The 25,235-nt window shown below is 42.5% G+C and overlaps 1 protein-coding gene and 1 long non-coding RNA gene across 18 annotated transcripts in view; one reads left to right on the top strand and one right to left on the bottom strand.

Moving 5' to 3' along the window:
* Positions 1–25,235, top strand: part of LOC140599793 (adenylate cyclase type 1-like) — a 531,081-nt gene that overhangs the window by 234,415 nt on the left and 271,431 nt on the right. For 3 of the 16 annotated variants that reach the window (XR_012002787.1, XR_012002786.1, XM_072765007.1), the window contains 2 exons: positions 4,725–4,878; positions 9,712–11,138. The exons of 2 other annotated variants lie outside the window; for them this stretch is intronic. The gene's annotated coding sequence lies outside the window, so the exon portion shown is untranslated. Of the gene's footprint in view, positions 1–4,724; positions 6,089–8,692; positions 9,661–9,711; positions 11,139–25,235 lie in introns of those variants that run through there. 11 more of the 16 variants (XM_072765019.1, XM_072765020.1, XR_012002781.1 and 8 more) reach the window with 10 other exon arrangements.
* LOC112912754 (uncharacterized) lies at positions 334–3,055 on the bottom strand. 2 transcript variants are annotated; one of them, XR_012002794.1, is made up of 4 exons: positions 2,825–3,055; positions 2,054–2,232; positions 988–1,264; positions 334–831 (listed from the first exon to the last, which is right to left on the bottom strand). It is a non-coding gene; the product is annotated as an uncharacterized lncRNA (long non-coding RNA). The 2 variants fall into 2 exon arrangements; XR_012002795.1 differs by having other exon boundaries at positions 344–831; positions 2,173–2,232.

The following is a 25,235-nucleotide window of genomic DNA, read 5'->3' as shown; positions in this document are numbered from 1 at the left end:
GCTCAGTCCCAGGCACAGGGGACACCAGGAGGAACAGCCACACTGGTGGCGGCGGCCAGCTGTCCAGCCCTGGAGTCAGCTCCCACAGTAACTACCACAGCTCCCAGGCCGCAGGGGCCTGGATGCTCCGGGGATGGGGGGCGCCGATTCGACCAGCTCAGGGCCGCCCAGTGATACGAGCGTCCTTGCTTTCCTGTGCCCTCCCGGCCTCTGCCTGTCCTGGGGGGAGCACCAGATCTTGGGCTGTGTCCCCCAGTGCCCTGGGCTCTGGGGCCTGTGACACTGAATGGACCTAAAGTACCACGATGTATAATTTAAAAGCATCAGAGTAAATTTTCTGCCGTTAACTTATCTTTTATTACAAATAAAATTCATAAGCCATTATAGAGGTTAAAGAAAAACAAAATATGGAAACAGCGCAATGATGGGGAGGGAAGCCTCCGTTGGGCTGCAGCTATCACGAGCCCTGCGGTAGGAGCTGAGGTGGCTCCTGAGGTGGTTCAGGGGGTTGCTCAGGGGTCAAAACCAGTTGCTCCAGAGGCAGGTGGCGGCCCTGGCACTTTGGGGACCCTGACTGCAGGCGCCAGGGCCTACTCCTCCACCGGGTGGCTGAGGGTGCAGGTGGCTCCTCATCAGGGTGGGGAATCATAGGTGCCAAAACCATGCGCATTGACTTGAACTCAGCAGCCGGCATCTCAGCTTGGGCCAAGCCCTCACCTCCAGCAGCCGGGACTGGCTCGGTCACCTCAGGCCCTGAAGGTGCCGCAGGCCACACAGTCGGAGCTGGGGTGGGCTCCTGAGGTGGGTTAGGGTGTTGCTCCGGGGCCGAAGCTGTAGACCCAAGAAGACAAAGTATCATCACCAGGACGGACTTTCCACATCCCTCCCAAATCAAGGACACTCTTCCCACCGCTCAGCGTGTGTGAGTGCAGAAGCCCTAGGAGGTATCCCCAGACTGCAGCCCGTGGGGATGGGGTGTGAGCCTACCCACTGCTCCTGGCCCAGCTTCACGGAGGTTGGGTCTGTGTGGCCCACCCTGTCCCAAGCTCGGCCACCCCCAGTCCTCCTCATCCTCATCGTCTAATTCCACGAGCTCCAGGTAGCTGAATCGTTCCAGGTAACGCTGGGCCCAGTTTTCCAGGTCTGAGCCTGGCATGTTGAGCCCCATGAATTCCAGCAGCTTCCTCAGGGAGAGAAATTCTGGTGGCTGATGAAAATCCTCCTGATATACTCCAGCCAAATGTCCACGATGCAGGAGATGGCCCTGGGGAGGGACAGGTGGGCAGAGGCGTCAGAAGACAGGGCTCCCTCACACCAAGGTGTCCCGGGGAAGCCCTGCAGGAATGGGGCCCCAGGCCTTCCGCTCAGGGCTGTCGGAGGCCAGTGCTGCCCCTTGTCCACCTGCCACCTGGCGGTCCTGCCTGCCACAGGCCTGCTCACTGAGGAGGGGCTGGCACGAAGCCTCTGTGCATGGGAGCCCATGACTAGTGGTGTGACCATCACTGTCTTCCCTGGGGAAGCGTGACTCCCTCCTCAGCCTGGCTCCCTGCCCACTTGCCCCTTGAATCCACTGGCAGGCGTCCGGGGAAGGGGGGCGTCTGGCCTGTCATTGCCCTCACTGCACACACTGTCGCTCTGGGAATGTCCAAGTGGGGAGGGCTTGGGCTCTGTGTCTTGCCAGGCCTTGCCAGGAGCTGCCCGGTATTGCCGCCTTCCCTCCTGTGGCTCTGTGCTGCCTCACTCACGAGGGGCCCCCAGGGATTGTCCTTCCACTGACTGTAATCTCCCAAAGGGCAGGGGCCGTCTGGTCCGTGAGCCCTCACTGGCTCTCCTGAGCACCTGCTGTGCACCTGGGTCCAGGTGCCACCAGATTAGTGAGTGCGATGCTCCCCACACCCTCTGCTCTGGGTCCCAGGTGGGGGGAGACAGAGGGCTTTGAAAAGGGCAGGTGTGAAGAAGGACTTCATTAGGGCTCCCAGTGCTCTCCCACAAAGCCCGCACCCCATCCACAGCTCTCATTTCCTCTTTTCTCAAAGGACCCATTAAACCTTACCCTGTCACAGGAATTGCAGATGTGTGGGGTGAGGGTCCAGCAGCCCCTCCAGGCCACAGCCCCCTCGCTGCCCTCTTGGGAGAAGGAAGGCCCTCCTGCATGAGCCAGAGCTCACTCACACTTTGCACTGCTCCGGGGATCCCACGATGTCATCATTCAGATATTTGTTGCATCCATATCTAGAGGAGGGCGGGGGGCATCACATGAAAGTTCCTGTGGACACGACCTCTCCTCATAGGTGCTGTCACCCTCTGACCCTTGACTAGTCCGGAGCCCTGGGGGGCCATCCGAACTGTGGGTGGGACCACGGGCAGCCCCTGGAGAAGCGCCTGCACCTGCTGGGTCCTCCTGAATGCTTGAGGAATGAAAGGGCTCTGGCCAGGCCCATGGCCGACATCCGAGTGGGCCTGGGCATCCCGGTGTCCCCGGGGTCCCCTACTCTGGTTGCCCCAGGACACAGACCCCAGATGGACTCTCAAACCTCCCTTTCCATGGGAAAACAGGCCAGCTCAAACCCTGGTGATGGTGGGGACGTGGCACAGGCTTTGTCATGGGGAAAGAATGACAGCTGATGAGCACAATCACAGCCCCTCTAGCCGAATTGCCACAGGCCAGGCCCCCGGGGGCTGCCCTACAGGACCCCCTAGGCCCCGTGTGACTCTGCTCCAGTCGGAGGAGCAGCCCGAGGGGCTGGGAAGTTCAGGAACATTCCCAAGACTCCCAACCAGTAGGTGGCCCATCCCCTGGGCTGTGGAGGGTCAGGGTGCTCACTTTGCAAACAGCAGGTCCAGGACCTCTTCGGTGGTGCCAAATTCAATATATGTTTCCATAAATTCAAAAATGGTCCAAGCACAGCAAGGCAGGCACCAGTTCTTCTACCTCCTGCTGCAGCCGCTCCCTCCGGCTGGGGGTGGTCGGGCAGATCCGATTCCTTCTCAGGGCTGAGGCCCTTTCAGCCTGAGGTGGGACAGAGGGGACGTGCAGCCTGCACTGTAGCCTCCAGACCACCTGGGAGTTGGAGCCCAGGCCAAAGCCCGAGCTCTCAGTGGCTGCGGGGGGGCGGGTGGAGGGCAGGAGTGCCCACAGCAGGGACACGGGGGCTTGATGCCTGCGGCTCAGTCACTTAGCATCTGACTCGGTTGTGGCTCAGGTCATGGTCTCAGCATCCTGAGATCCCACCCCTGGCAGGCTCTGCGCTTGGGGCATAGTGTGCTTGAGGAGCCTGTGTCTCCCTCTTCCGCTCCCTGCTCTCTGCCTGTCTCTTAAACAAACTATCCAATAAAGAAATAATCTTAGAGGATAAATTTTCAAAAAAAATTGGATCAATACAAGGACCTAGTGGGAAAGGTTAGTGTCCCAGGTCCCTTGTCAGCTGAGTTTTGGCAGCACCTCCCTGCATTAACGGCTTCACCCCTTGTCAAACCCCAAATCTTAAAACTTCTGTCATATTTTTAAAAATATTTTATTTATTTATTCATGAGAGACACACACACAGAGAGGCAAAGACACAGGGAGAGGGAGAAGCAGGCTCCACAGAGGGAGCCCGACATGGGACTCGATCCCTGGACTCAGGGATCACGACCTGAGCCAAAGGCAGTGGCTCAACCGCTCAGCCACCCAGGCATCCCATCTGCCATATTTTTTAAAATAAAATTATTAGAGAAGGGATGAGCTTGGATATAGGGCAGACAAAGCTGTACAAAATAAAAGAGAACTTTTGAAAATACACCAAGGTAAGTTCTCACATCCAACTAAATGTTTTGATATTTTACATGTCTCCTCCCACTACATCTTTATAAAAGCAAGCTACATTGATAATCCTTCATCTCAATTGTAAATTGACTCCCTGTCAAAGCATTTTGAAAAAATACAAGAACTTTCATAGTGGTGACATAGAATATCAAATGTCAAGTTGAATTTGAACACTATGTGCCTCGTAAGTGGAACTTCACAACAATATTCTAGGCTTGATTATTTATTAAGGGAACTTAGGATCCCATATAAGGCTAATGTTCTGGTCATTGCGCTACAAGTCATCACTACGCTAATGTCCCTTTTTGCTCCAAAGTACATTTCAATGTGTGTGTGTGTGTGTGTGTGTGCATGCATATGTGTGTATGTATGTTAATACATAATTTTAAAAATCCAGTCAACCCTTAATTTACTTTTCATGATGATGTTAAATTAAAATGAAAGGAATGTGGTCTGTTCTTGACTCTTTCAATGCATTGCTATTTCATAGTTCCTAACACATTAATTGTACTCAAATGAGCTTCCCACATTACTTAAGAGGGCAAATTTTGGATCCAGATCACCTTAAAAATTTGCAAAATTTATAAAGGATATATAAAGCTTGTTAAAATAATTTGTAAATAGGGATCCCTGGGTGGCGCAGCGGTTTGGCGCCTGCCTTTGGCCCAGGGCGCGATCCTGGAGACCCGGGATCGAATCCCACGTCAGGCTCCCGGTGCATGGAGCCTGCTTCTCCCTCTGCCTGTGTCTCTGCCTCTCTCTCTCTCTCTGTGTGACTATCATAAATAAATAAAAATTTAAAAAAAAAATAATAATTTGTAAATTATTATATTTCATAAAAATACAAATTCCAAAATAATAAAATAGGCTTGAAACTAGAAAATAGTAAAGAAACTTTTGTCTGCCTTGATACTTACAGAACATCAAGCCTGATATTCCTAGGACTAATAAACAGCTGGATCACCAAGCTGACTATTCCCTTTGAAAGGTTATCCTGACTTTGGAATGGCATCAGTCAGACTCTAAAGGAGAAGAAGTGGTTCTGAGGACATTCAGATATGAGCACCAAGAAGGTAATGAGTCTGGAAATCCTCTGATACACAGAAAAGTAAGAAGAACTGGGGAAAATTTTAAATGAAAAAATTGTGTGTATCCAACCTGAAACTATTTAAAAAGCTATCATCTAAAGAAAGTTTATAAAGAGCCTCATTCAGTTTATGAAACAAAAATAGAAATGATGGCAGGGATTTTATGAGAAAGCACATTCTAATCAATCTAAGGAATAACATTCTAACAGCGATATTTTATTTTTGGAGTTCGTAGTTTATTATCCTCCAAATCAGATGAAGTTAGTGGAGATGGCTTTCAGTGAATTTGTGCTCTTGGTGCGATGCTGGACTCAGAGAAGTATTGAGGTTCCTTCCATTTCTAGGGTTTCTTTTTTAAGTACTGATACCACAAAAAGTGTTAATGAGTTTCCATAGTTCTCTCTAACTTTCAAATAAAGAACATATCAGGCTACATGATACCTACTTACCATTAATATCTTATATGTGTATCTTATATTTTTTATTAAGGTTACAGACCAGAATATGGCATCTATCTCTATGTATGGAGATATAAAGATACAATCACATACTATATCCATCTACAGACCAGAATATGTCATCTATCTCTATCTATAGATAGATATGGTATGCAGCTATATCTATATCTACATCACTATATCTATATCTCCATACATAGAGATAGATGACATATTCTTTTTTTTTTTTTTTAGATGGCATATTCTGGTCTATATCCTTACTGCCAGAAAAGCAGGATTAATTTTTTCTGATAAATTTTTTTACTTTAGCAGATAATAAAGAATGACCTTAAAAAACATTAAATATCTCAAAAAATATAATAGAGAAAAATAAAAATGGCTCATTATTCCACTTCCCAGAGATAACCACTATTAATATGTTGGTTCATATTCTTTTCCCTCTTTCTGTTGATACAGACTAGTCAAAATATATTAGTGTCTTTTCACACACATAGAATAATACTATTAATACTAAAACTTTGTTTTTCAAAGTATTTCTTGCCTCTACTTCCACATAGATTGATCTTCTTCTTTTGGGGGATTCTGTTGTATTCTATTCAATGAACCTAAGTTTATTTAACCGATATCCCAGTTGAATAAGGGGCTTGTTTTGAGACCTTAACTATTATAAATGATGCTACATAATATTTATAACAATATTATCTTCATTACAAAGACTAATAAACATCTCTCAAGTACTTATGAGGTGCCAAACACTTTCTTACACACTTTATAGACATCATTTCATTTAATTCTCAAAGGACAGTGAAATCTAGACATGCTATATAACTTGCCTAAGCTCACATATCTAGAAAGTAATGCTATTAGAAACGACAAATACCCACCATTTGCTTCGACGTGGATGGACCTGGAGGGTATTATGCTGAGTGAAATAAGTCAGTCAGTGAAGGACAAACATTATATGGTCTCATTATTTGGGGAATATAAAAAAATAGTGAAAGGGAATAAAGGGGGAAGGAGAGAAAATGAGTGGGAAATGTCAGAGAGGGAGACAGAACATGAGAGACACCTAACTCTGGAAAGGAACAAGGGAAAGTGGAAGGGGAGGTGGGGGGGGGCATGGGGTGATGGGCACTGAGGGGGGCACTTGATGGGAGGAGCACTGGGTGTCATACTATATGTTGGCATATCAAACTCCAATAAAATATATATATATATATATATATATATATATATATATATATATATATATATATATATATTAAAAAAAGAAAGTAATGAAGTGGTAATTGCAACTCAGGTCTGTCTGATTCTAGAGCTCAACACTCACTCAGCAAATACTTCTGTGCATACATTTTTGTATGACTTGTGTTAGTACACACATGGTACATTTATAAACATAGTATCGCTGAGTCAAAGGTTATGCAATATTTGAACTTCAACATGTATTTTAAAATTAATTTCCAAAAAGTTTTACCAATTAGCACTCATTATTGCAGAAAATCAGAGCACTACTTTCTCCATACTCTTGCCAGCATTGTGTAGTATTTATCTTCCCCCCCCCACATGATAGGCAAAATAATTAGTGTTATTAGTGTTGTTTCAATTTTCATTTCTTTAATAATTTACTGTTTTAGTAATAAAATGTATATATTTAAATATCATTCTTGTCATCAGCTGTTGCATTATACCTCATATGCCTATCATCTCTGTTTTGGAGAAGTGGCATAGAATTCTCAAGAAATTTTTTTTTGTGCGTTTGTTTATGTGTGTGTGTGTGTGTGTGCAGTACATTATTCATTCTCTGTATCACCACATATATCCAAATTCATTGTTTTTCTTTTTTTTTCTGTTCTTTGGAATTTGTTTCTGGGTTAAGCACAGTCAGTTGCCATGCTGCCAGCAAGTTCCCATTATTCAATTCAACAATCAGTAAAGGTTTCTTTTTTAAAAAAAAAGAATTTTATTTATTTATTCAGGAGATACACACACACACAGAGAGAGAGAGAGAGAGAGAGGCAGAGACACAGGCAGAGGGAGAAGCAGGCTCCCTCAGGGAGCCTGACCCGGAACTTGATCCCGGGACTCGATCCCAGGACCCCAGGATCACTCCCTGGTCCAAAGGCAGCCACCCAACCGCTGAGCCACCCAGGGATCCCTCAGTTAAGGTTTCAGGACTTGGGCAAGGTAACTGACTAGAGAGTAGGAACACACCATTTAAAGATGCTTTTTTTCTCATAAAAATGATGGCAGTTATGGAAAGAGAAGAAAAACTTTTTGAAAACTAACGTGATATGAATTAATACATGTATACACACATGCATATGTACATGTTCTTTTAAAAGAGCGAAGAGTTCAAGGGAAAAATAGCATTAAAAGAAGAGCTGTTCAAAAATTTTCTTAAATTTTAAAAGTCCTTCAGAAAATAAAAAGTGATTAAAGAATTTGAGGTCAAGAATTCTTAGAAATTAAGAAATCAACTCACCATTTACATTTCTTTTTTAAAAATAGATTTTCTTGAACAAATCTTTATTCACTTGCTGTGTGCCCTTTTTTTATAATAAATTTATTTTTTATCGGTGTTCAATTTACCAACATACAGACCATTTATATTTCTTTTAGAGTCCCTCTATAGGAGCACCTAAGTGGCTCATGGATGACCATCTGCTTTTGACTCGGGTCATGGTCCTGTGATCCCAGGGCCTGGGATCGAGTTCTGGATGGGCCTCGCCTTAGGGAGCCTGCTTCTCCCTCTGCCTGTGTCTCTGCCTCTCTCTCTGTGTCTCATGAATAAATAAATGGAGTCTTTAAAAAAATAAAAAAATAAATTCCCTCTATACACTCCAGCAAGTGTATAACGCATTGCAGAAAAATGCACCGGCGTCCACCAAATGCTACCAAGTCTAGGAAGCAGTCAGGGTTAACATTTATTCCAAGTGGAAAAACGTGGCACTCAGCTACATCTAATGGCATGAAGATCAACTAAGGCACACAAAAGTACTTGTTTTTTGTAATATATTCAAAGGTACAGCCATTTGCTTTGCTTAGCATTCTCAAGACGATAGTTTTGTCAATGGTGATACGAGTAAGTATGATTATGTTATGGAGTTATCATCAATAAAAACAAAAGTGTCATAAATGCTGTCCTTAAACTTGGTACCAATTAGCAGCACCTATAATCATTCTCCTTAATTATTCTCATTTTCTTAGAGGAGAAGAGAGGAGAACTTAATGTGTATCAGGTTAAGTGTTTCCTCCCTAAAGTTAAATACTTTTTTCTATAATAATCTCTAATGAATGCATGTTTGATATTTTATACTTCTTTTCTTTTGCATGAGCAGACCTACTGACGTTTTCCACCTTGTTCAAGCAAAAATGAAAAAGAATGCTAAGTAATTACAATGTGGAACTAGCCTTTTTCTTTTTCTGAGTGTTACTTGGAAGAATGCATCTTACTACAAAGCCAGTATTTTTTCTTCAATTAATATAAATAGGAAATGGGACAGATTAAGGAATTGGGTATGTGGTTTATCTCTGGTCTGTAATTTGTTTAAAAAGCAACTCCTATTTCTTTTCTAACCTGTTCATTTCTCTCCTCTATGTAGCTTAAAAAAGAAAAAAAGACCACCTACATCCACACAATATCATGTCCCCAAAAGCCAAACTTTAAAAAAAAAAAAAAGGAAGCATCAGTATTTATGTAACTTTTCTGCTCTAACAGGCAAATGTAACACAAAAGGCAACAAAATCTACATTATGATTTTATGATTATTAATTTGAATATGAGTGGAAATGCCCAATTCCAAAGCTGGTTTAAACTGCAAAATTAATATACTGTGCTGTGAGTCATTTTTTTCCCTAATTATATGGTGAAATCATTAAAAAATAATGATTAAGTTCACTCAAAATGACATTGTAAAGCTTGTAGAAATATAAAGGCAGAATCTTTACATATATGTGCATGTGTGTATATATATATATATACATATATATATATATAAATTTCACTTTTTTATCATAGTTCATACTGCAAAGATTTTAAGGAGATTGACTTTTATCTTAGAATTCCTACTGATGAGGATAACTACCTAAACATAAACAAACAAACTGACCAATCTGTCAATGGAATACTACATATTAATTTCATTATTGGTTATGTACATAGTATTATGAACATGTTTTTACAATTGCAGAAATGTCTCCTTTACAATGAACATTGTTTATTTGAAAAAAGAGAGATTAGACGATCAATAGCTAGAAAAAAAAACTGAGAAAAAATTGTTTATTTTATTTTATATATATCTGATTTATTTATTTATTTATTTATTTATTTATTTATTTATTTATTTATTTATTTCAGAGAGAGAGAGAGAGAGAGAGAGAGAGCATGAGCGATGGGAGTTGGTGAACAGAGGGAGAGGGAGAGAGAATCCCATGTGGAATCCTTTCTGAGCACAGAGCCTGTTCCGCAGCTCAATCCCAGGACCCAGAGATCATGAGCAGAAATCAAGACCTGGAAGCTTAAAAGACTGAGCCACCCAGGTGATCCTTAAGTTGATTTTATTTATTTATTAATAGAGAATTGCTTAGAGCCAGAGTATCTCTCTTTGCATTAGCTGTTTACAAAATCAAGCTGAGTTCAGTGTGTAAGTCAATCTTGCAAATCATCCATAGTCTTACCAATAGTTCATGATAACCTAAAGAGTAAGAATATGTGTCTCAGGAAAAACAGACTCATGGGAGAATAGAAAAGATAGAACAATGCGGTAAAGTTCCTTTTCATAGGAAGTATCACAGGAAACTAAACAGAATCACATGATAGTAGCAACTTGCTCTAGTCCCTTGCCCATTAACTGACATAATTGGCTCACTCACTGAGGAGCAGTCAGGGATGCTCAGCTTGAGGTGTTGAAGAAGGTACATTATCTCGTTTGTAATGAAGCATCTGGGGCCATTATGTAAAGCCATTCTGCTCATGTAAAAAGGTGTTCCTAAGACTTTAGAGCCAGCTATATATGGAGGCCCAAGGCAGAATTAAAAGTTTAGTTTTCATGATAATCATTTCGTGAACTTCCATTCATATTGGTCATCTTTTAACCATACAGACTAGCAAAAAGGAAGGGAGGAAGATGAAACGAAATTTGGTCAAGTTTAACTGTGCAAGGTTCAGTGTGAACCGTTCCTCATAGAGTAGAACTAAGGAATTCCCTGATCAACAAAAACTTGTTTCCTTAGAATTTTTCCATTTCCTCCCATTTTTTCCTCAGCTAATTAAATTATTGCCATCTTCTTTTAGTCTTATCAGATGACTTTGACTTATCATCAAGGCCTTTTGTAGCCTTTTTTCCTACTTGCAAATTATCTACTTCATGCAGATTTCATTTTTCAAGTTTGGGACAGTAGTTCATGAAACAATTTCAAATTCTATTCCCATGTGCATTACATGTTGAGCTGTAGATGTTCACATGTAATGGAATGTTTAATTTTCATAAGTGTTGGACATGCGGGAATTGTATCTTCATGTCCATGCTGATTCAGTTCAACAAGCATCTATTGACTTCTCTATGCCAGACTCTATTTGGGATTCTTGGCCTATATCGGTGAACAAGAGAGAAAAAAATTCTAACTTTAGTGCTTCTTACATCTTATAATATACATTCTCTAGTTCTGCTCCGCCCACGAAAATTTTTCCATTTCCTTCCATGTTATTCATTCTTATAAGTACTACTAGAAAGTTTCCAATGAAAACTTGTGCTAATGTCCAATAAAAACAATAAAAAAAGCAAACAGGTAGTACTTAAATTGTGTTCATGTGTTATGCACTGCTATAAACTTGTTACATATATTAAGTCATTTAATCTGCATAACAAGTATACGGCGTGGAGACTGTTTATGATCATCATCCATACTACTGAATATATCAGTAGTCATTTCTCCTGAGTAAATACCTAGAAAGCAATTGCTGGATGGTATGGGAAGTATATTTTTAACTTCATAAGAGATTGCAAGTTTTCCTCTAAATCTCATTCCTACCATCAATGCCTGACAGACCCAGTTGCTCTCCATCTGTGCACTGCTAGATATTGTCATCCATTCTGATTTGGTCCTAAAGATGATATGTAGTAATATCTCATTATAGCCTTTTTTGAAGGATAAAAATATTTTATTTAAGAGTTTTCTATACATTTATACCTCGTAAATATTTAGACATAGGAGATAGTAACTACCCTTCTCTATCTGACAAATGTGTGGAGGGGAGCCGTTTCAATAGTCCCTGCCCATAAGCAGTTGTAAAGACGGCATACTTCTTATGAACCAACTCTGATTCACAAAAAGAGTATTTGTCTCTTTTCTCCACCCTACCAATTATGCTAGCTTGATATGTTCCAGAAGCAGAAGCCAGAAGTGAAGGAACAGAGTTAGGGGACTGAGGTTTAGAGGGATGAAAAACACTCCCTAGAACCTGTGATTTTATTTTATTTGAATATGTTACATAAATTCCACCGGAAGACTTAAAATTCTATTTTGAGATCTGCCCTACGACCCAGCAATTGCACTGCTGGGGATTTACCCCAAAGATACAGATGCAATGAAACACCGGGACACCTGCACCCCGATGTTTCCAGCAGCAATGTCCACAATAGCCAAACTGTGGAAGGGGCCTCGGTGTCCATCGAAAGATGATGGATAAAGAAGCTGTGGTCTATGTATACAATGGAATATTCCTCAGCCATTAGAAACGACAAATACCCATTTGCTTCGAGGTGGATGGACCTGGAGGGAATGATGCTGAGTGAAGTAAGTCAATCAGAGACGGACAAACATTATATGGTCTCATTCATTTGGGGAATATAAATAATAGTGAAAGGGAATAGAGGGGAAGGGAGAAGAAACAGGTAGGAAATATCAGAAAGGGAGATAGAACATGGAAGACTCATAACTCTGGGAAACAAACTAGCGGTGGTGGAAGGGGAGGTGGGCGGGGGGGGGGTGACTGGGTGGTGGGCACTGAGGGGGGCACTTGATGGGATGAGCACTGGGTGTTATTCTGTATGTTGGCAAATTGAACACCAATAAAAAATAAATTTATTATTAAAAAGAATAAAATTCTGTTTTGATTTGTTTGTCCAAAAAATACGTATTTTAATACCAGTGATAACTTAAAAATAAATATAATTCTTCCTTACTATATAGACAGTAAGAATACACAGACCAGATAACCTGTTCTTCAAGCTACAAGGACCTTCCAATCATTATCTTGTCTAACACCATGCTAGTAAGAACACGTTATCAACTATGATGTTTAGAAAGGTTACCTAGGGAGAATAAAACCAGTTATTTTAACCTATATATTTTGTGGTTCAGGCGCTGATCAATGCACTTTGAAAATAACAATACTCAAGTGATAAGAGTTTATGCTTAATTCTTAAATCTTTCACAAGGTACAAGCTCAAAACCATTATACTCAATATTACAAATATGAAAGCCAGTGTCTTTTAAATTATGTAAGTTAATTTCTTAAAACGTATCCAGATGAAATTACGCAAATTATAACTTATCCTATAAATAATCCATGTTATACTCACATCTTTTTAAATCTACAATTCGTATGTCTTACAAAAATTCTCGCCATTGTCTGCTAAACTTGTAGAAATTTAGAAGATGGAAAGAATTTTAATTTTGTGGCCACAATCATAGAGTCCATGAGGGTTCGGGTAATATCAGGGGCCTTAGCACGTTCCTTAGGGCCCTACCTCGGGACCTGGACAGCGGGGCGCGGAGCAGCGGTGGGGGTGAGCGGGGAACCCGGCCTGGCCAGTCCCGCTGCAGCCCAGGGGCGACCCGGGGCCTCCCCCGCCGCGCCCCCCCCCCAGCATCCCGGGCCCCTGCCTGCCCCCCGCGACCCCGCCGGGCTCAGGTCCCGCCCTCCCCGCTGGGGGTCCCTCCCGGCCCCCCAGGCTCCTTGGCCCAAGCCCCCCCCTCCCCACCTCCCAGCTCCAGGGCCCCTGCCCGCCCCCCCCCCGCCCCGCCCGGCCTCAGGTCCCGCCCCCCGCGGGCCGCCCTCAGCCCCCCATCGCGCAGTGGGGCGCTGCTTACCTCAGGCCGAGTGCGGGTCAGAGCCCTGCCCCAGCGTGGAGCCGCCCCTGTGGGTCCCGCTCCAGGCCGCGGCTTCCCCAACGCCCGCCCGCTCGGGTCACCCCCAGACTGATGCGCCTCTGCCCCCCGCGCCTCCTTCCGTTAAGGCCGTTGGAGCCCCGAGCGCGCGCCGCGGGGGCCTGGCCTGGGCGGGGCGCCCGGCGGGGGAGCCCGGGGCGCGCGCTGCTGCTTGGCCACTTTGGGCTTTAACCTTCGCTCCTCGCTGTGGGCTGTCGGGTTTTCTAATTACAGGAAACTAGAGGACTTGAGCGGGCTGAAGCCACTGCTGTCACTGCCACATTCTTTTTTAGGTATGACAGGGCCTTGGATCTATAGACCAGCTTCTTGTTCACCAGGAGCACCCCCGGAATGTGCATTTTCGTGTCGTATCCACAGACAAATGCCTGTTTTTATTTTTTTTTATTTTTTTTTTATTTTTATTTTTTTATGATAGTCACACAGTGAGAGAGAGAGAGAGGCAGAGACACAGGCAGAGGGAGAAGCAGGCTCCATGCACCGGGAGCCCGACGTGGGATTCGATCCCGGGTCTCCAGGACCGCGCCCTGGGTCAAAGGCAGGCGCTAAACCGCTGCGCCACCCAGGGATCCCCAAATGCCTGTTTTTAAATACTTCATGCACATGTTTTTAGCAGAGAGTCAAGTTTTAGTTCTATGATTATGCTTATTTCTGTCTGTACGGTTGCTTTTGTAATGAATTAGCACTTACATACACCTCTACTAGGCAATCATGGAGTTGGCACCCCAAAAGAAAGGTAATTTTCGGTCATTTTTAAAAATGTAACAAATAGAATTATATTTGCATTTTAGGCCTCGTTTAATGATGTCACTTCTAGAATGCTTATCAAATCAGTTCATCATGTTTTTTTATTTTATTTACTTATTCATGATAGACACAGAGAGAGAGGCAGAGACACAGGCAGAGGGAGAAGCAGGCTCCCTGCAGGCAGCCGGTGGCGGGACTGGACCCAGGTCTCCAGGATCAGGCCCTGGGCTGAAGGTGGCCTAAACCGCTGAGCCACGGGAGCTGCCCAGTTCCTCATGTCTTGCGTTTGTGGTGCTCCGTCCTTGAATAGGACGTTTCAGGCCACTCTGCCACAAACATTTAATGTCCTTCTAATTCTGAAAATTCTGTTCTAAAAATATTTGCAACAATTTGAAGAACTTTGAATTTGTGAAATTGTGAAATAAAGTTGAAACAGTAGAAAAGTTTATTCGGAGGGGATTGACCTCTGCACATGTGTTTGAGTTAAAATAATGATGTAAAAGTAAACTTTGTGTATTTCTTCCTGTATTTTAAACAGTATTTTCAGATTCTCAGTGTAGAATTAAGCATTGCTGATACTACAAAAGAAATACATCTTGGGTCTTCCCCCAAGTAATACTATGGTTGCCCTGTCATGAGAAATGACACCACAGTGATTATGTCCTCAACTGCCAGGCTTTTGCTTTTTTCTTTTTCTCTCCTGCTACCGTATCATAATTAGCTTCACCACATGGACTGAGTTCTATTAGCTGAGCAGAGATAGAGCAATGTCAGCTCTCAGGTGAGTATGGCGACTTCTAAACTTTTTGAATCTACAAAATGTACAACTCAGAGCTAGTGAAAATTCCTCTCTCTTTCTTTCAAAGACAGAGGATATTTACCCCCGGATCCTCTGGGGTGGTATCTGACACTCTGTAGACACTCCTGGAAACTTTAGGTTTTTAGTACTTTTTTAAGTTGTCAGTAATGAAAAAAAAAAAAAAAGTTGTCAGTAATGATGCAGTTTGTTGTACAAGTCTGCAGCTTAGGACCTCCAAGGACCTCTTCCTTATTTACAAATGTTTCATTGCCTTTTTAAAAAATGTAAAATGCTCTTACCAATATTTTCTGTGTTTACAAGCAGTTTGGCTTGACTCTTCTATTGCAGGCCTAGTATTTTCTCTAGCACGTTAGTTTGGACGTGACTATTTGTCAAAGTACTGAGCGTTATGTATGCCTACTCCTTATATTTTGATGTCTGGTGCTTCTCTTTGCAGCATTATATTTAATTGGAGCCAAACTCTATGTATTTAACATATCCTGAACGCATTATTCTTCAAATTCAACAAATTCTTTATCACTTAAATTCTAATTTGGAACTTGTCAAAGTTTTGTTTCATGAGTCTATAAGGAAGTGGAAGCAAAACATTTGTAATGCTGTGTTTTTGTTGCTTTCACATGCATGATCTCAGTAATCACTCTGAGGTGTTATTAGCAGTGCAGCAGTATTCCAGGTTTTTAGATCTAAGGACTGAGATTGAGGAATGTGTAGTGACTTACTCAGTGTTTTTTTTTTTTTTTTGTATTATTCAGTGTTTTTTATTAATGAATATTAGAATTGTTTATTTCTGACTCTAATCCGTTGTCCTTTCTTGTACTAATGATCTCCCCTTGAGAATCTTTACATATAGGTACTTCGTATATTTTGTTCCCCAAATAAATTTTGAATGAAAACAGATCAGATGATTTCTGAAAAGAAAATCCTTCCCCTCCTGTGTAACTAGTATATGTTTTGAACTCAAATGTATCATTTTGCTTTTTATTTAGGAATTTTTAAAATGTATATATATATATATCTTTTTTATTTATTTATGCTAAATAAAAGAGAGAGAGAGAGAGAGAGAGGCAGAGACACAGGCAGAGGGAGAAGCAGGCTCCATGCACCAGGAGCCAGACGTGGGACTTGATCCCAGGTCTCCAGGATCGCGCCCTAGGCCAAAGGCAGGCGCCAAACCAGTGCGCCACTCAGGAAACCCTTATTTAGGAATTTAAAAAGGTTAAATAAGTTTTCACATCATTTTATACAATGAATAATTCATTACCTGATACATATTTTTATCCTCCAAGGACTTAAATACAGTAGACACCTCTTGTGTATTATGACAGGAGGGGGAAGAGCCCACATGTACTGTTTGGTTCCCATGACCTTTTCTGTATCCTCCAGGGACACTTGCTGGTGTCCACTCATTTCCTCCCTTAACACGTAGAGGGAGGCCACACTGAGGCAAGAGAAGCATAGCATGTCTTTCTACCCTTTGAGAGGTGCTAGGCTTTTTCTCTGGCATTAATCTGGTTTTGCTACTAAATCAGGAAAGGAACCTCAAGAGGGAAAATACACCATCTTCTGGGTCCTGACCCCCATGTAGTCCAGGCTGTTGAGTTCCTCTCAACTGAGCATCTTCCATTGAATTGTTATTTCAAAGATCTCTGTGTTTCAGAAGCCTTCTGGTTTAGGACACCTGTTTCTGGGGCGCTCCCTCTCTCTGCACAAAAATACCAAGTCGGAAGGCCCAGAGCCCCACAGCAGTGTCCTCTCCCAGTAGACCTGCTTAGCTGGGGAGAGTCACAGTCAAGTAGCAAAGCCAGTGCCAAAGGGCTCCCATTCCACCCTCCTTCCTACCTCAGAGAGGGAATTGAGGCCTTTTCATGGTATCTGGAAACAAAGGAACTCTTCATCAGCAGGTTGAACCTTCCCTTTGGGCACAACTGTTCTTTAAATTAAGGTATTGTTTTTTTTTTTTTTTTACCTATTTAAAACATTAATGCCTTGGCTCTAATTTTGTCAGCTTGCTGTATTTTAATTTCTCCAGGACAAAGTAATCGGTTTACATTTTTAGGTTTTCAATTTGATTCTTATGCATTGCATATGAAAACAAATAGTAATAGAACTTAGCCAAATAGGCTGTGACAATTTTCTTTATTGGAGTTCAATTTGCAACATATGGCATAACACCCAGTGCTCATCCCGCCAAGTGCCCCCCTCAGTGCCCATCACCCAGTCACCCAACCCCCCACCCATCTCCCCTTCCACTACCCCTTGTTCGTTTCCCAGACTTAGGTGTCTCTCATGTTTTGTGACAATTCAATTAATAATTCATTTTGGTTGCAAGTGTTTAGGCCTTGTGTTTTGACTGATAAATGCAAAAATGATAATTTATTACAAATAAATTCATATACTTGCACTATAGTTTGATGAACCAGTAAATTTTGTCTGCATGACTGTCATTAGACAGAAAGTTAGATCATTTCAAATATATATGTTTGACTTCAAGAACACCTGAAATGACGGCTCGCGTAAGAACATGTTTTTGTTTTTGTTTTTGTTTTTGTCCCTAAATTTGTATGAACTTACTTTAAGGTACTAAGTACACTCCTGTATTTCTGAAGTCTTGTACACTTAAATATAAAGAACTAAATATGACCACATTCGATTCACATTCCAAAATAATAGACTCCAATTAATTTGCAAGTTCATTCTAAAGTCTTTCTTATTTTAAAGGAGTAATTCTGTTTGTAATATAGTAAGCCAAAGTATCTTTATGAGTTTGCTCATAGGAATCGAGAAAATGAGCCTCCGCACAATGACCACCGCTGAAACAGCCCTGCTACGTTTCTCTCCTGTGGGAGTCAGGCGCATATTCTAATAGAAGGAGATGGATTCCTAGTTCCCTGTGTGGAGGTCAGCTGGGCTCTGAGTGACTAAATAGCAGGAGGGGAAAAGGCTCACTGGAAATCCGAGTTTGTGGTGTCCAGGGGCCAGCAAAGTTCTCTGCCCTGACAGCATCTCAGGGGGGCTTTAACGCCCCAACCACCTTTTCCACTAGAAGATTTTAAATTGGATCCACGGGCCAGAGAGTCTAAGACCTAAATAATTTCATAACATGGGAAATGTACCTGTTTCTTTCAAGTTGTTAATTAATGAATAACAACCTCGATAAAAACCTTAGTATTTCCTCAGTGAAGAATTTGGGAGGCATCAACTCAGGGTGTAAAACTCAGAGAGTGTGTGGTGGTTGACATGGGGAGTCTTTAGGCCCCAGGGCGAGCCCAGGATTGGTCAGGGCTTTTGTTCAGGTGAATGGGCTTTCCCTAGGCCTGTTTCAGATCCCTGAGCTCTTTTCATGGATGCTGGCTCTGTCTCCTTTTTACCAGACACTTGGGATTTGTGATTTGTCATCTTCCTTTCATAGTATCTTTGGTCTTATTGATAAGTAAAATCTTGCCCCCCCCCCATTTTTATCCATACCAGGTGTTACCTAGACCCACTGTGCAGTAGACATCCTGGCAGCTCTGCTACTTGGTTCTGGTTTGCTGTAAACCGTTAGGAACCAGACGACCAGACGTGATACCCTATAGGGTTTGGGGGTCTTGCTTGTCTCCTTTCCTTTCTCTCATTTTTCAGAAATGCTTGTATTGCAATGTTAAAATTTTATGAAAGGATCATTGTTCCCTGCTTTTCGGTTTAGATGGAAACATAACTCTTTTTCTGAAAACATGAAAGTATCCCAAACCTAAACATTCCTAGAAAAAAGCATACCAATGTGCACATGCAGTTGTCTTTGCAACTTTGCTAACAGTAATTTGGGTTGATTTGAAACTTCACTGACATTTATTTATTGAAATATTTTGTTAATCAGAGAGAGAGAGTATACCAGGGAAGAGGGGCAGAGAGAGAGGGAGAGGGAGAAGCAGGCTCCCCGCTGAGCAGGGAGCTCAAAGTGGGGCTGGATCCCAGGACCCTGGGATCATGACCTGAGCTGAAGGGAGACACTTCACTGACTGAGCCATGCAGGCACCCCAAAACCTTAGGTTACCTTTAAATGAGAGGATAATACAGTTTATAAATATTCTGAATTACATTCATCTAAAGAGATTCAAAATTTTCCTATCAGAAGAGTATGAGCTTAACTCCTGGAATTGTCACTTGATTGTCCGTTTGAAAGAACTGTGTTCCTTTGGCTAAGTTGTCATCATTACTTTCACTTTCTGTATTAAAAGATCATCATCAGGGTGTCTGGGGGGCTCACTGGATTAAGCCTCAGACTCTTGCTTTCTGCTCTTGATCTCAGGGTCTTGAGTTCAAACCCCACATTGGGTTCCATGCTGGGTGCTGGACATGGAGTCTACTTAAAAAAAAAAAAGGTTCGTCATCTTCCTCAGTGTTTATTCCTTATGAATGTCTGTAGGGTAAATACCGTTTTCTGTTCTACCACTGAAATGGGTACCTTATTCTCATGGATGCATTGAGATATTTTCCTCTGTGTTGAGTGACCATCGTGTGATGTCTGTGGAGTGTTCTTGGTAAAACTTGTTGGTCACTTTATTCCTGCTGGCCTCAGGCTCACTGTCACCATGACTCGCCCACTGCTTATTGGTCTTCCCCTCTCATTTCTTCTCTTACCCCGATGGTTAGCAGTATTTTTTCCCTTTCTATCTTTTTTTTTAATGTGGCCCATTTTAAGAAAAATAGTGCTTATAGGCTCTTTTTTTGTTGTAAAAAATATATATTTATACCAGAAATAACTCTCGAGCCAAAATGGAGGAAAACATATCTTCTTTAAACCTCGGCTTGCTTATGTTAAGGAGCGAGAGGTTGTCCTATGTTATTGCCTCAGTGTTGCATGAGCTCAGGACTCTGTTTCTTCTGTCTTTTCCCATTTCTCCATCTGCAGACAATATCCAGGGTAGAATAGAATTAATATCTCGTGATCATTTGCCACGGTTTAATTGTGAACAAGTAGGATCGAACAGACATATAGCCCTGCTAAATTATCACTTCTATGTGGAAAGACAGAAGTCACATCAATTCATCTAAAACCAAGGTTATTTATTATTTCTAGAAAATTTCCTTTTATATGTTACTGGTTTAAACTGACAACTTATTAAGGTGCCCACAGAGATAAGTGTATATCTTCCACGAAGCTATCTTGTCAGTGTCTAGGAAATATTTCCCAATTAAGTGGGTAATTTCAATGTTCTTTGGTCGCTTCCTGACAAGTGTTTTCTTGCTGAAATGGGTGTTTCCTAACTGCGACTTGATGAACGTTCCTGGTGGAAGTGAACAGAGGTGTCAGTGGTCCAGAAGGTCGGGTTCTCAGATCCTCGTGTGTTGGCTGAAGTTTCCACCTTACTTTCTTGGCAAGGGATTTGGACCCCATTAGAGTTCATTCTCGGGGCTCGTCCGCAAGGGGATGGAAATCCCTCTCTCCGGCTCCCGCCTGCCTCTGGCCCCGCAGCCTCCCTGGAGCAGCGGCCGCCCTGCTCCTCCTGCGGCCCAGTGCTCGGGAGCTGCGAGGGGCTCCGGCCTCTGGGCCTCTGTGCAGCGGTTGCCCTGCAGGCCAGAGCGCACGGTCCTGGCCTTCCCTTCCTCCTGTGCTTCCACTCCCCCTTGCCTTAGCACCTCGCAGGAGAGCCCCTTGCCCTCCCTGCCTTGCTTTTGTTTTCTTTTCTGTCTTCTTTTTTTTTTAATAATAAATTTATTTTTTATTGCTTTTGTTTTCTAAGGCGGAATGGACTTCCCAGTGTTTGTGCTAATGACGTGCACTTAAGGATGTTTAAAGAAGTGGCCTTATAACATGCATCTCTGTATTATTAAGAATGTGCTCAGGTTGCCGCTCCGGAAAATAGGTCAGATCTTCCTGTGAGATCCCGGGGCCGGTTTCTCCCTGGTCTTAATTCCAGGAAAGGTTGTGCTTTTCTGAAACAAGTTGTCATTTTGGTCTTAATTACCAGCACATCCTCTATCTAAGTGAGTTTTCCTCTTTCCGTTTACTGCTGTGTGTTATTTTCTTTTTGAAAATAATCTTAATTTCCTTATGGTTATTTGTAATTTTATCCATTGTAGAGAAAGCCTTTGTGCGGTACCGAGTATGCTAGAACTGTCATCCAAATAATGATATATTTTTCTAGACTGAAGAAATCTAGATGTATTATTGTGTTTCATATCTTTAATACTTGACTGGCTTTAAGCAAAATAAATAGCTTTTCATGCATGATTGATAGGGTTTTAGTTTTTGTCACCCAGACAAAATGGCTTGTGGATTAGCCATAGGTCATCATCAGTTTAAAGAGAGGAAAATGCACTTGTTTTAATATCTGTGTGATCGAGATACCAAGCTACATTTTCCTCTCTAGCAGAGATGTGTCACACGAGGTTGTAGCTGTGTTCAGTGTAGTCCTGTGGATGGATGCAAAATGGAGGGAAACGTTCCAGTCTGAAGCATTGTCATCTTTTCTCCTAATGAGCCTAAAATTCTAACAAACAATGCACTTTTGGTTTGTTTTGTATTGTTTTTTTTTTCAGCAGGTATATATATGCTTTCATTTTATTCATATGATAGTTTACCCAGTACAGCTCTAGGCTCCAATACCTTAAAAAATAACTCTCCTTTCCATACAAATATCACATCAAAATTCAGGTCCAGATTAATTTCACACACATTAACCTCCAACAGTTAAGCAACTATTTCCTCTGAGATACTTGCTACTCTCATTTCACAATGGATTTGGTTCATAGAAATTGGTGAAGACAATAGAAAAGAAAAGAAATGAAACGAAAAGTGTTTTCTGGACTTAGGTGATTTTGCTTTGGTTTTTAGTAAAACCTAAATGCATTTGTTAAGTTTGTGGTGTCTTGGGAAGACCAGAGACAATCCAGTTACACATTCTTTTTTTATTTATTTTTTGTATCGTTTTCAGTTGTTTGATACTGTTTATTACATGGTTCAGATATTTGACTGCTCTGGTTGAAAATGGTTAAATCTTCTGAAGCTTTTTGAGGACATTAATTCTCTTCTTACTTCTCCTGTCTACCGCTGAGCCCAGCACACTGTCTCCATGTGGTGGTTTCAGATATCCGGTCGACTGATTTTTTTTTTTTTTTTTTTTTTTTTAATAAACTGACACCAAGAGGTTATAAGCTGTAACTTTATAATTTGTAGGACAAAAGCTCTGGACTTTGAAGGGAAGCCATGATCACTGCTCGGTCCCTGCCCACCCCAAACTCTTAGGCCCCAGATGCAGCCACTCTGGACGCTTTGAGATGCTTGTCTGTTCTCCACGTCCTTGTATCTGAAGAATGAGTATCTGCTGCAACTTCTTGGTTTCCAAGCTCCGGTTCTGTCCGCGTTCCTGCGTGGAAGGGACAGATTGGCGCCCCCTCGCATTCCTCCCCACGCACAAACTCAAGCCTCCTCCCACCCGCGGTGCAGACACGGCTCTGCCGCAGAATCAGACCGATGGCCAGCGAGGGTGTTTCCTAACACGTAAGCACCAGGTGCAGCTCGGGAACCTGGGAGGCTCTCTTGCCATTTCCAGGCTCGCACAAGTTTTCATTTCTGGAAATTATGGTTCGTGAAGCAGGATGAGGCCTAATCAACAGGTCCGCGTGTGACTCTGGCTTAACAGTGCGGGTGTCGCTGGCCAACAGACCCCTCGCGGTCTGGAAAGCCAGCCGTGTGAGTCAGGGAGAAACAGAGCCAACTGGAGGTAAGTGTGTAAATAGATCTACTTTAAGGAGTTGGCTCACACGATGCTGGAGACCTGGTGACTCCAAAATCTGCCGGGGGGAGGCCGGCAGCTGGAGGCCCAGGAAGAGCAGACTTCTCCCTTGCTCAGGGGAGTCAGCCTTTGTTCTAGGCAGGCCTTCACCTGATTGGACGAGGCCCACCCACATTATGGAGGGTGACTTGCTTTACTCAAAATTGCCTGATTAATTTTTTTTTAATTTTTATTTATTTATGATAGTTACAGAGAGAGAGAGAGAGGCAGAGACATAGGCAGAGGGAGAAGCAGGCTCCATGCACCAGGAGCCCGACGTGGGATTCGATCCTGGGTCTCCAGGATGGAGCCCTGGGCCAAAGGCAGGCACTAAACCGCTGCGCCACCCAGGGATCCCGCCTGATTTAAATGTTAATCTCACCCAAAGCCACCCTCAGAGGAGCAGCCAGAAAAGTGTTTGACCGGCTCTCTGAGACCACACTCCAGGCGACCTGACACATCAGATTAACCATCACACCATCAGAAATTCATCCTTGAGTGGAAAAATCTCCTCCTAATACACTCAAATCACAGCAGGTGTTGTGGCGAATACTGTCGGTCTCGCAGGCATCTCTCCTGCTCCGTGGACAGACAAGCCCCTTTCCCAAGACTCGGTCTTGGGAAATTCTTCACCCCTCTCCTGTTTGCTCTCTGACTGGTGGAACTCCTGTCTTTTTCTTTCTTTCTTGGTTTGCTTCCTTAGTTTTGGTGGTTTGCTGAGACGTATTTTGAAAATATTGTCTTTCCGTCTGTGGCTTGTCTTTTTATTCTTTATAAGAACAGAAGTTGTACATTTTCATGAAGATTAATTTATCATTTTTTTGTGTTTATGGATCATATTTATGTTGTATCTGAGAAATCTTAGTCCAACATAAAATAGACATTTTCTTATATTTTCTTGTGGAAGTGTGATGTTTCAGGCTGTACATTTAGGACCGTGGTTAACTTTATTTTTGTATATGATGCAATTTATCAATTTCTTATTTCTTCCTTCCTTTCTTTCTTTCTTTCTTTCTTTCTTTCTTTCATTTCTTTCTTCTTCTTTCTTCTTTCTTTCCTTTTCTTTCTTCTTCTAGTTCCTTTTTTTGGTATTTATCTATCTCTAGCTATTATCTATTATCTATCTCTAGCTATTATCTATAGCTATTATCTAGCTATTTATCTATTTCTAGCACAGATTTGCTGAAAAGACTTTTCTTTCTCTGCTCCCTTTTATTTCTTTTTCCTGTCTTACTGAAGTGGCTGGAACCGCATATGAATGTCACACAGAAGAGTGAAAAGTGGAGGCCTTGTCCTGTCACTGATCTCAGAGGGAAAGTGTCTGCTGCTCTTCTGTCAATGTGATGTTAGCTATGGCGTTTTTGTACATGACTTTAATCAGTTTGAAAATGTTCCCTTCTGTTTTTACTTTGCTGGGAATGGATGCTGCTTTTTCTGCATTGACGTGACATGTGCATTTTCCTTTCTGCCTATTAATATGGTGGATTATACTAGTTAATTTAATTTGATTATTTAGAAAAGATTTTGTTTACTTATTCATGAAAGACACACACAGAGAGAGGCAGAGACATAGGCAGAGGGAGAAGCAGGCTTCCTGCAGGGACCCCGATGCAGGACTCGATCCTGGGCCCTGGGATCATGACCTGAGCTGAAGGCAGACGCTCAACCATGGAGCCACCCAGGCATCCCCAATAAACCAACCTTGCATTGAACCTCAGTTGGTTGTGATTTATCTTTTTAAATATTGTTAGCTTCAATTTATTAACATTATGTTGAGAATGTTCACACCCATGCTTGTGAAAGATATTATATATTATTTTATTTTATTTTATTTTGGGGCAATGTCTTTGTCTGGTTTTGGTAGCAGAGACTTCCGGCCACTGTGGGCAGGCCCTCGTCCACTTCTCTGCACAGTTTGTCTAGAATTGGTTTGATCTTTTTTTTCTTGATTTTATTTATTTATTTGAGTGAGTGAGAGAGAGCGAGAGCGAGTGCAGGCATGAGTGGGGGGAGGGGCACAGGCAGAAGGAGAAGCGGACTCCCCGCTGAGCAGGGAGCCCAACGTGAGGGTCGAATCCAGGACCCTGAGATCATGACCTGAGCTGACGGCAGTTGCATCACCGACTGAGGTACCCAGGTGCCCTATTTTATTTCTTAAATATTCGGTGGATTCCCCCAGTGGAGCTCCCTGGGCCTGGAATTTTATCTGTCCCTTGGTTTTTACTTCGAATTCAATTTTGTTAACAGACATAAGGCTGTTTGTCTTCTTTTCTTGAGTGAGCTTCGGTAGTTTGTCATCCAAGGACCTTGCCCACTTTGTCTTAGTTGTCAGAATTACTGGCATGTGTCTGTCCACAATAGGCCCTTATTATGCTCTTAATATCTATA

The sequence above is a fragment of the Vulpes vulpes genome, chromosome 7 (genome assembly GCF_048418805.1).
Source record: "Vulpes vulpes isolate BD-2025 chromosome 7, VulVul3, whole genome shotgun sequence".
NCBI classification, from domain to species: Eukaryota; Metazoa; Chordata; class Mammalia; order Carnivora; family Canidae; genus Vulpes; species Vulpes vulpes.
Note: the sequence above shows the minus strand (reverse complement) of the source record. Positions and strands in the feature narration are given on the sequence as shown.